Genomic DNA, 8,304 nt, shown 5'->3' on the forward strand with positions numbered 1-8,304 from the left:
GTCTGCCGGCCCGGGAGCCGGGGGCGCGCAAGACTGTGGATCCTAAGACTGCCTCCACCCAGCGCCCGGCCCGGGGAAGAGCTTGCGGGAAACCAGGAACCGCAGCGGCTGGACCTCTGCTCTGCGCCGGCTCCTAGGACCTGCCTTAGGTCCCCAGACCCCTCATGACCTGTTGCCTTGGGTTTGGGGGGTCAGATTTGTCACGCTGTGGCCGATTTCCAGTCAGCCTGGGGGCAGGACGAAATCTCAGAGTGGTTCCCTGGCCAAGCTAGAAGCAGAGAATAGCTCTGGATACAGCACCTCGTGTATCTATCCAGCACTTACTTGGCTCTTTCTGAGTGCCAGGCACGGTGCCAAGCCCTAGCAGCATGAAGAATGGCCTTGGGGAGCTCCTGGGGCTAAGAGGGACAGTAGGAGGAGCAATTGCAGTGCAGGGTAGTGCGGAAGACTCGAGATGGAGAAGAGGACGGTGAGGAAGCCAGGAAGGCTTCAGAGAGTAGGTGACCATTGACTAGAAGTCGGAGGTTTTGCCTGGCTGAAAAGTGTGTTGGGGGTGGGAGTTGATGGGGAGCAGGAATTCCAGGTGGATTTTCTTGTGTAAAGGTAAAGAAACTGAAAAGGTCCAGTGTCCTGACCTAGAACATCAGATAATTCTACAGCAGATAATGGAGTAGGACCGGGTCTTGTTATAGGTAGGAAATAAGTTGTCGACATGGCAGGGAGCTAAAACATGCACAGACTTTAAAGTGCAGCCTTAGAATATTTAGAATTTTATCCTGGAATGAAGGAGGGCCGTGGAAGATTTCTGATCAGTGATCAGGTCTCTCTGGCAGCTCTGGGGACAACGGATGGAGACCGGAGCATCAGAAAGCTGGTAAGTTGTAGTCACTTTTTGGACCTTGGCTGCAAATGCTCCTCCCCGCCTAAGGGAGCCCCCTCTGCCCGGGAGCCCTGCTCCCTGGCTTCTGGACATGGATTCAGGCGAAGAGATGCTGTCTGTGTAATACTTGCTTCTGCAGCCTGCACATCAGTTTGATATTGTTTCTGGAGCCTTGTGACCTCGGTCTTGTCATCAGGACTCTGAAGGGTGCCTCTGCTCTTCTTTTCTCATCTTCAGGCCCTCTGTGTGCCCTTCTGCTCTCCCTGGGCTCCCCTTTCTGTTTCACAGAGACCCAGTCTCAGCCATTGGAGGCAAGGCTGTGTGTAGATTGGTGTAGTAGAAAGAACAAGGGCTAGCTGGGAAATCAGACTAGAATGTCACTTTAGCCATAGGCTTTGGGGACATTAGCAACCTTCATGAACCTTCTTTTTCTGATGTAAAAGGAAATCGTCATACTCATCTGTCATGGGTCAGGTTCCCTGGAGAAAGACTTGGCACTTCTGAGATTTGTGTGCAGATAAGGGAAGCAGGATTGGGCAGAGGGAGATGTTGATCTATGGTGTAGTGCAAGAGAGGCCTCAATCCATCCCATGAGACAAAGGGACGAGGCCTTTGAAGCTGAATGTTGATCAGCCAGTGGGTGCAGGCTGACCCTAGGAAGGGAGCTAGGATGTCCCTTCAGCAGGCCAGTTCCTGACTAGGTACTCAGCTGAGAGCTGGAGTAACCAACACTCTGGCAGCTGGACATGGGGAAGTCATGAGTGTCTTGGTCTTGAAGGGGGGTTGAGAGTTTCCCCAGGGCATCCGCTACACTACCTCACAAATGAGGTAGTGCTTTTTACTGTACCTGGTGTGTAGTAGATATCTTAAAAGTATTCATTTCTCTCACCTTTAAATTTCGTGACTGCACCTGAAAATGAGTTTTGGAATTTGAGTTGAGTCAGCTTTTGTGAGGAGCTTTTAATAATAGCCACAAAAACTACTGCTTCCCATTTTTGAGTGTCTATTATGTATATACATTCTCTCCTAGTTGTCCAGTAATACTCCAACTTAGGTACTTTCATTCTCATTTTAAAGTAAACCCAGTCTCTTCCAAAACCCAACAGAGTTGATGTTCTTTTGCCGCAAAATAATAATTATAATAGTGAGAACAATCACTCACAACTCTGTGATTTGTTCTACTTTCCAAAGTGCTTTCATTGGTGGATTGATTGATTAATCATTCATTCATCCACTAATTAATTAATCAATGTGTGTTGAGTGCCTCTTGAGGGGCAGGTGCTGTCGTAGGTGCTGGGGAGAAAGCTCAGTCTGTTAGAGGAGATGGACATTAAATACTTGGATTCATCAAAAGCAAGCGTTGAGGGATGGAACATTGCATTGCATAGCCAGGATGTGATAGAGAATAACAGGTTCTTTGTCCAATTGACTCCTTGTCTTTCAGCTTCAATATAACCTTCTCGGAAAGGCCTTCTGTACTCCCTCCTTTTTATTCTCCCTTCGCAACAGTCATTTATCTATTTCACTTACTTTCCTATTGTTGGTCCTCCCCTTTAGACTGCAGACTCCAGGGGATCATACGTTGCTTCATCCCAGGAGCCTACCACAGGGTTTAGCACGTATTTCTTAAATGAGTGACATGAATGAAGGGTGGATGTGCTTAACAGGGTAGTCAGGGAAGGTCTCCCAAAGGAGTGATATTTACACTGAGATGTGGGGGATGAGAAAGATCCAGCAATGCCAAGATCAAGAGGCAGAGAGAACAGCTTAAATTCAAAGACCATGAGGTGGAGGAATGGAGCCCACTGTGGTTGGAGCACATAGTGGGCAGATTGTGTGGAGTGGCCTGAGATGAGTTAGAAGGCGATGAAGTCTTGGAGGCCATGCTGAGCTTAGATTTTTATCTGAAGTGCAATGAATCATTGAAGGATTTTAAACCTGATATAATAGTGTATATTTGTGTGTTGTCTGTTATGCCTCTGGGAGGCAAACTCCTTGAAGAAAGGTGCTTAGTAAATATTGCCTAAATGAATGGATGATCTGGTTTATGTTTTGAAATGAGCCCATCTCAGCTACCAGGTGAGAAGTGGAATAGAGAGAAGAAAGAATGAGATCTTGTCACAGTTGGAAGCTCAGTGAGAGATATATTGGTGTCTGGGCTAAAGGACAGCAATAGTGTTGGAGAAAAGTAAAAGGATTTGAGCTCTACTTAGGAAGCAAAATGGATAGGATTTGCTGATAATTTAAATGCAGGGAATATGGGAAGGGGGAGGGGATGAAGGGTGGTGGCCAGCCTTATGGTTTAAGATTCGTTGGCTACTGAAAGTCTGGCAGCTCCATCAGTAAGTGACTGAATAAATAAAATGTAGTGTAACATATAATAGAACGTTACTCAGTCATAACAAGGAGTGAAGTACTAATACGTGCTGCAATGTGGGTGAACCTTAAAAATACTATGTGAAAGCATGTTTTAAAAGCCAGACACCAAAGGTTATATATTGTATGATTCCCTTTATGTGAAGCATCCAGAAGAGGTAAATCCATAGAAACAGAGAACAGATTGGTGTTTGTGCTGGTCTGAGGGGGAAGTGGGACTGGGGCTTGACTGCTTAATGGCTCAGTGGTTTCCTTTTGGAGTGATGAAAATGTTTTGGACCTAGATAGAGGTGACAGTTTGCACATCATCATGAGGATAGTAAATGCCACACATTGTTAGTTTAAAATGGCTAGCTTTGAGTTATGTAAATTTCACCTAGTTAAAAAAAAAAAAAAACCGGTTGGGTGGATGGGAGGATTATTCACATAACAGAGACTAGGCAAGGAGCAGGTTGTGCTTAGGGGATACAATTCAAATACTCTCTTGGAGATGCCCGTAAAACATCCACATAGAGACGGGCTTTGGCTGTGAGTCTGGAGTCTAGGAGGGGAGTCTGGGCTGGAGATATAAATATGGCAATTGTCAGCACTTAGATGTCAGCCAATAAAATGGATGAGTTTGAGCGTGTGAGAGAGAGAGAGAGAAGGAGAAAATCAGAGCCTGGATCATTCTTTAATTTGATCTTTGTAACTATTCATAGGAGAGTGCTATTCTCCTCATTTTTAGATAAGGACACCAACCCCCTCTCCCCTGTCCAAATGAATTTGCCCAGAATCAGTTTGTTGCTGTGAGTCTCCAGACTTCCAATCCTTTGTCTTTCCCATCTCAGTGTGATGCCGTTTAGAACTTTGGCAAACACTTTCCCTTCTTTCAGTCATGATTGAGTATTCGCACGTGGCAGGCGCTGTCCAGGTATATGTTAGTGGAGAAAGTAGACATAGCTCTAATCTCATGGGGTTTATTCAGTAAACAAGTAACTGCAGCCCACGACTCCAGGAGACCTTAAGAGCACAGAGCAGGGGCATCTATCCCTGGTTTGGTGGTTGGCGGGTGGTTGGGGAAGGCTTCCAAGAGACAGTGATGGTTAAGCTGAATTTGCAACAGAAGCAGAGGGAATGAGCCCAAGAAAGAGAATAATCCACCATTGTCTTCATTTCCCCGTTCCTCCCAGGCTCCTGGCATTTTCTAACTCAAGAGTGTATATTTTCTGTAACTCTAGAGGCAATAAGTAAATAAATGGCTTGGTTTGACTTCGAGCGGGAGCTTCAAAAGGGTAGCAGGGTCGGGTCCAAACAGCCCGTCTTTCAAAGCAAGGCTCCATCTCTTGCTCAAGTGACTTATCCTCTCTCTCTCTCTTTTTTTTTTTTTTTTTGAAACAGAGTCTCGCTCTGTCAAACCCAGGCTGGAGTGCAGTGGCGTGATCTCGGCTCACTGCAACCTCCGCCTCCTGGGTTCAAGTGATTCTCCTGCCTCAGCCTCTGGAGTAGCTGGGATTACAGGCACCTGCCACCACGCCCGGCTAATTTTTGTATTTTCAGTGGAGATGGGGTTTCACCATGTTGGTCAGGCTGGTCTCGAACTCCTGATCTCAGGTGATACACCCACCTTGGCCTCCCAAAGTGCTGGGATTACAGGAGTACTTATCCTCTCTCTCTCTCTTTTTTTTTCTTTTCCGAGACTCTGTTGCCCAGGCTGGAGTGCAGTGGCGCGATCTCGGCTCACTGCAACCTCCGCCTCCTGGGTTCAAGTGATTCTCCTGCCTCAGCCTCTGGAGTAGCTGGGATTACAGGCACCTGCCACCACGCCCAGCTAATTTTTGTATTTTCAGTGGAGATGGGGTTTCACCATGTTGGTCAGGCTGGTCTCGAACTACCGACCTCAGGTGATCCGCCTGCCTCGGCCTCCCAAAGTGCTGGGATTATAAGCGTGAGCCACCGCGCCTGGCGACTTATCCGCTCTTAACCTGACTTTATATACTTGGGATATGGAGCCATTGTTCAGTGCAGGAAATAGATGATGTAGCAAAGTGCTGGACACGTGAAAAATGCTCAGAAAAATGTTATCTTGTTTGGAGAGCAAGACTTTCTGAGTTGATCAGTGGTTGCCACGCTCTGCACACTATTTAAAATACAGTTATCCATGCTCTCTTTGTTGGTTCTGATTTAGATGGCTTGAAATGACAAAATGATGATCTGTATGTTTAAAAAGCACCCTGGATGATTCTGATAAAAGCAAGTTCAGGAAGTGTTGATTTAGATCAAATCCTCTTTGCTCTGATGAGCATGAAAGGGTTAAGCACCTAGAAGCAAAATTTTGCCTTCTAGGAATTATTAGCCAATGACAGTGCTGACCGATGATGTAATGTCTTTGGCTGGTGCTCCATTGGTTAAGTGTATTGTTTCTCTTGCTTCAGCTGTTCGAGGAGCAGAGCTGGAGCACAAGGGTTAATAATTTTGTGGAAGCAGTTAGAGCTCTCTCTCTTTTTCATTCCTCTTCTGCTAGGTGTGAGTATACAGCAGGGCCCTGCAGATTGTTGCCCTTCTCCTTCCAATAAACATCCACACTCTCCTTACACATCCACACTGTCCTCCTTACCTCCTCCCAAGCAGAGCACATGTGTCCGTAGTACTACGGAGGAGGAGAAGGAGGAGGAGGAGGAGAAGGAAGAGGAGGAGAAGGATTCTTTAGAGAAGAGAGCCCTTTCAAAGTTCCACGCTGCAGTCTCTTACTGCAGTCTCTCCTTGCCACCGGGGACGGGCACAGCCCCAGGTCCCTCTGAATGAATTGCTAAACTGCCACCTGCTTCTGAGTGTTGTTCAACCTGGCAGAATCCTTAGAACCAGGAGGTGAGCCCAAGGTTTTGGAAGAGGGAGTGGGCCGGGTGGGAAGGAGCCGTGCGGCGCGGGGAGGACTAGCTCTAGACTGAAGGTCAGGTGCAAGCTTAAGCCAGTGGCTGCCACTGGCTAGTGATATAAGCTTGGGCAGGGTGGTCTCCCACTCCAGGTCTGTTTGCTAAAGTGCATGATGTGAGGCTTGGATTAGGGCCCTCCTATTCCAAGTTTTAGCAGACACTGTCTAGGGAGTGTGCTCACCAGGAGCTACAAGGAAGCATGTTCTTGGTGTAGCTTTAGCTTTCTGTCAGATACTCCCTGAAGATACATGCTTTCTTTCAGGAATCTGGGCAGGAGGGGAGCTGGTCACGTTATCTCTATATCTCTGAAACCAATTCTAATCTGGTTCCTCTTTATATTGTCTGAGCTCCCTCTAAGGCACTCCAACTCATTCCAGTGGCCCTTGCAGAATCTGGGCTGAGGTTTCTCCAGAAACTCCTGAATGGTCTCACGGATTTTCATCATGTCATTTGAGGGGAACCTTTGGGTCCCTGACCCTTGAGTTGTTGGTGTGCCTTAATATATTTGGGCACTTTTCTAGGTGTCCCAGGCTGGGGCTCTTAGGGTTGGGGAGAGGAATTCTTTTTGTATTATGGATAGCATAATTGTGATTTTTGTTTGTTTGTTTGTTAAATGGGACATGGATTATTGCCTCTGTCTAAAACTTCTCACCTTGTCCTGAATAGGTCCCAAGGTAGGCGCGTGTGTCTCAAGATGTAAACTGAAATGAGTAGATGTGGGGAAGGGAGAGGGGAGCAGAGCAGCTGGGGAAAACTGCTAGCAAGAAACACTGACCTTCATTTCATAAGTAATTCAAGAAATCCTTGCTTTTGATAGACACACTGCGATGCTGGCTATCTCTGGTGGTCCTCCAAAAGTATACAGAAATAGAAAATCCTTCTATTTTTATTTTTTCCGAATTGGATTATAAGTGAGGGGTTCTCAGTTTTGGAGAATGGAGCCTAGAAAGGGTTATCTTTGTGTGTTGTGTGGTCCTTGGTGTTTACCACTCTGTGTTCTAGGCCAGGCTTTGCTGATGTAGGTCCTTGAGCAAGTCACCAAACCTTTCTGAGCCTCAGCTCCCTCACTTGTAAATCGCAGAGGTAGAGAGGAGTTGGGCTTGCTAATTTCTGCAGCCCTTCTAGGTCTGGCCATCTGGGCTTCAGATTGCTATAAGCCTTTGGAATTTGAATATGTTGAAGTGGGCCCAATGGGTAAAGAATGTTTGAATAAAGGGATACACAGCATATGTCTTCTAGGTACTGGGTGCTTTACACGAGTTTTAACTTATTTCACCATCCCAGCTGCACTGGGAGTGGGTAAAATTAACCCCATTCTACAGATGTGAAAATCAAGGCCAAAGGAGGTTGAGTGACTTGTCCAAGATGATCCACTTGCTCAGTGGCAGAGCTGGTATTTAGACCTGTGCAGGTAGATGTACTGAGGGAGGGATCCATGGCAGGATAGTGGTGGGGATGGAGCAGGAATCTTTTGTCTGCCTTTGTTTCCTTGCGTGCTGTTCTCTGTACTAGAAGTCATGTGCTGGTTTTGAGATAAACTAGCTCAGCCCGGTCACTGTAGCTTATCCACTCACTGGCTGGGACCACAAAAGATTGGAGGACCCTGGGTCTGAAAGGGACCTTACAGTTCTTTGGATCAAGCCCCTCAATTTGTTTTGCTTTGTTTTGTTTTGTTTTGTTTTGTTTTTGAGACAGTCTCGCTCTGTCACCCAGGCTGGAGTGCAGTGGCGTGATCTCGGCTCACTGCAACCTCCACCTCCCAGGCTTAAGAGATTCTCATGTCTCAGCCTCCTGAATAGCTGGGATTACAGACATGCGCCACCACACCCGGCTAATTTTTTGTATTTTTAGTAGAGATGGGGTTTCACTATGTTGGCCAGGCTGGTCTTGAACTCCTGACCTCAAGTGATCCACCTGCCTCAGGCTCCCAAAGTGCTGGAGTTACAGACGTGAGCCACCGTGCCTGGCCAAACCCCTCAATTTGTAGCTGAGAAAATGGAGGTCCACAGAAGTTAGGGGATTTGTTTCACGTCACTTGATGAGTTGACAGATGGGAAGAAATGAACACAAAGACTCCCTGTCTTAAGTGTTTGGAGTTGTATTTTTATAACTTTTTTTTTTTTTTTTTTTTTTTTT

The 8,304-nt window shown here is 46.6% G+C and overlaps 1 protein-coding gene across 1 annotated transcript in view; it reads left to right on the forward strand.

Annotated features, from left to right (window-relative positions):
* Window positions 1–177: 177 nt before the first annotated feature.
* SYN3 (synapsin III) overlaps window positions 178–8,304 on the forward strand; it is a 613,179-nt gene continuing 605,052 nt past the window's right edge. Inside the window, exon 1 of the mRNA XM_011978990.1 lies at window positions 178–500. The gene's annotated coding sequence lies outside the window, so the exon portion shown is untranslated. The remainder of the gene's footprint in view (window positions 501–8,304) is intronic.

This window comes from Mandrillus leucophaeus, unplaced genomic scaffold (genome assembly GCF_000951045.1).
Source record: "Mandrillus leucophaeus isolate KB7577 unplaced genomic scaffold, Mleu.le_1.0 Scaffold2, whole genome shotgun sequence".
NCBI classification, from domain to species: domain Eukaryota; kingdom Metazoa; phylum Chordata; class Mammalia; order Primates; family Cercopithecidae; genus Mandrillus; species Mandrillus leucophaeus.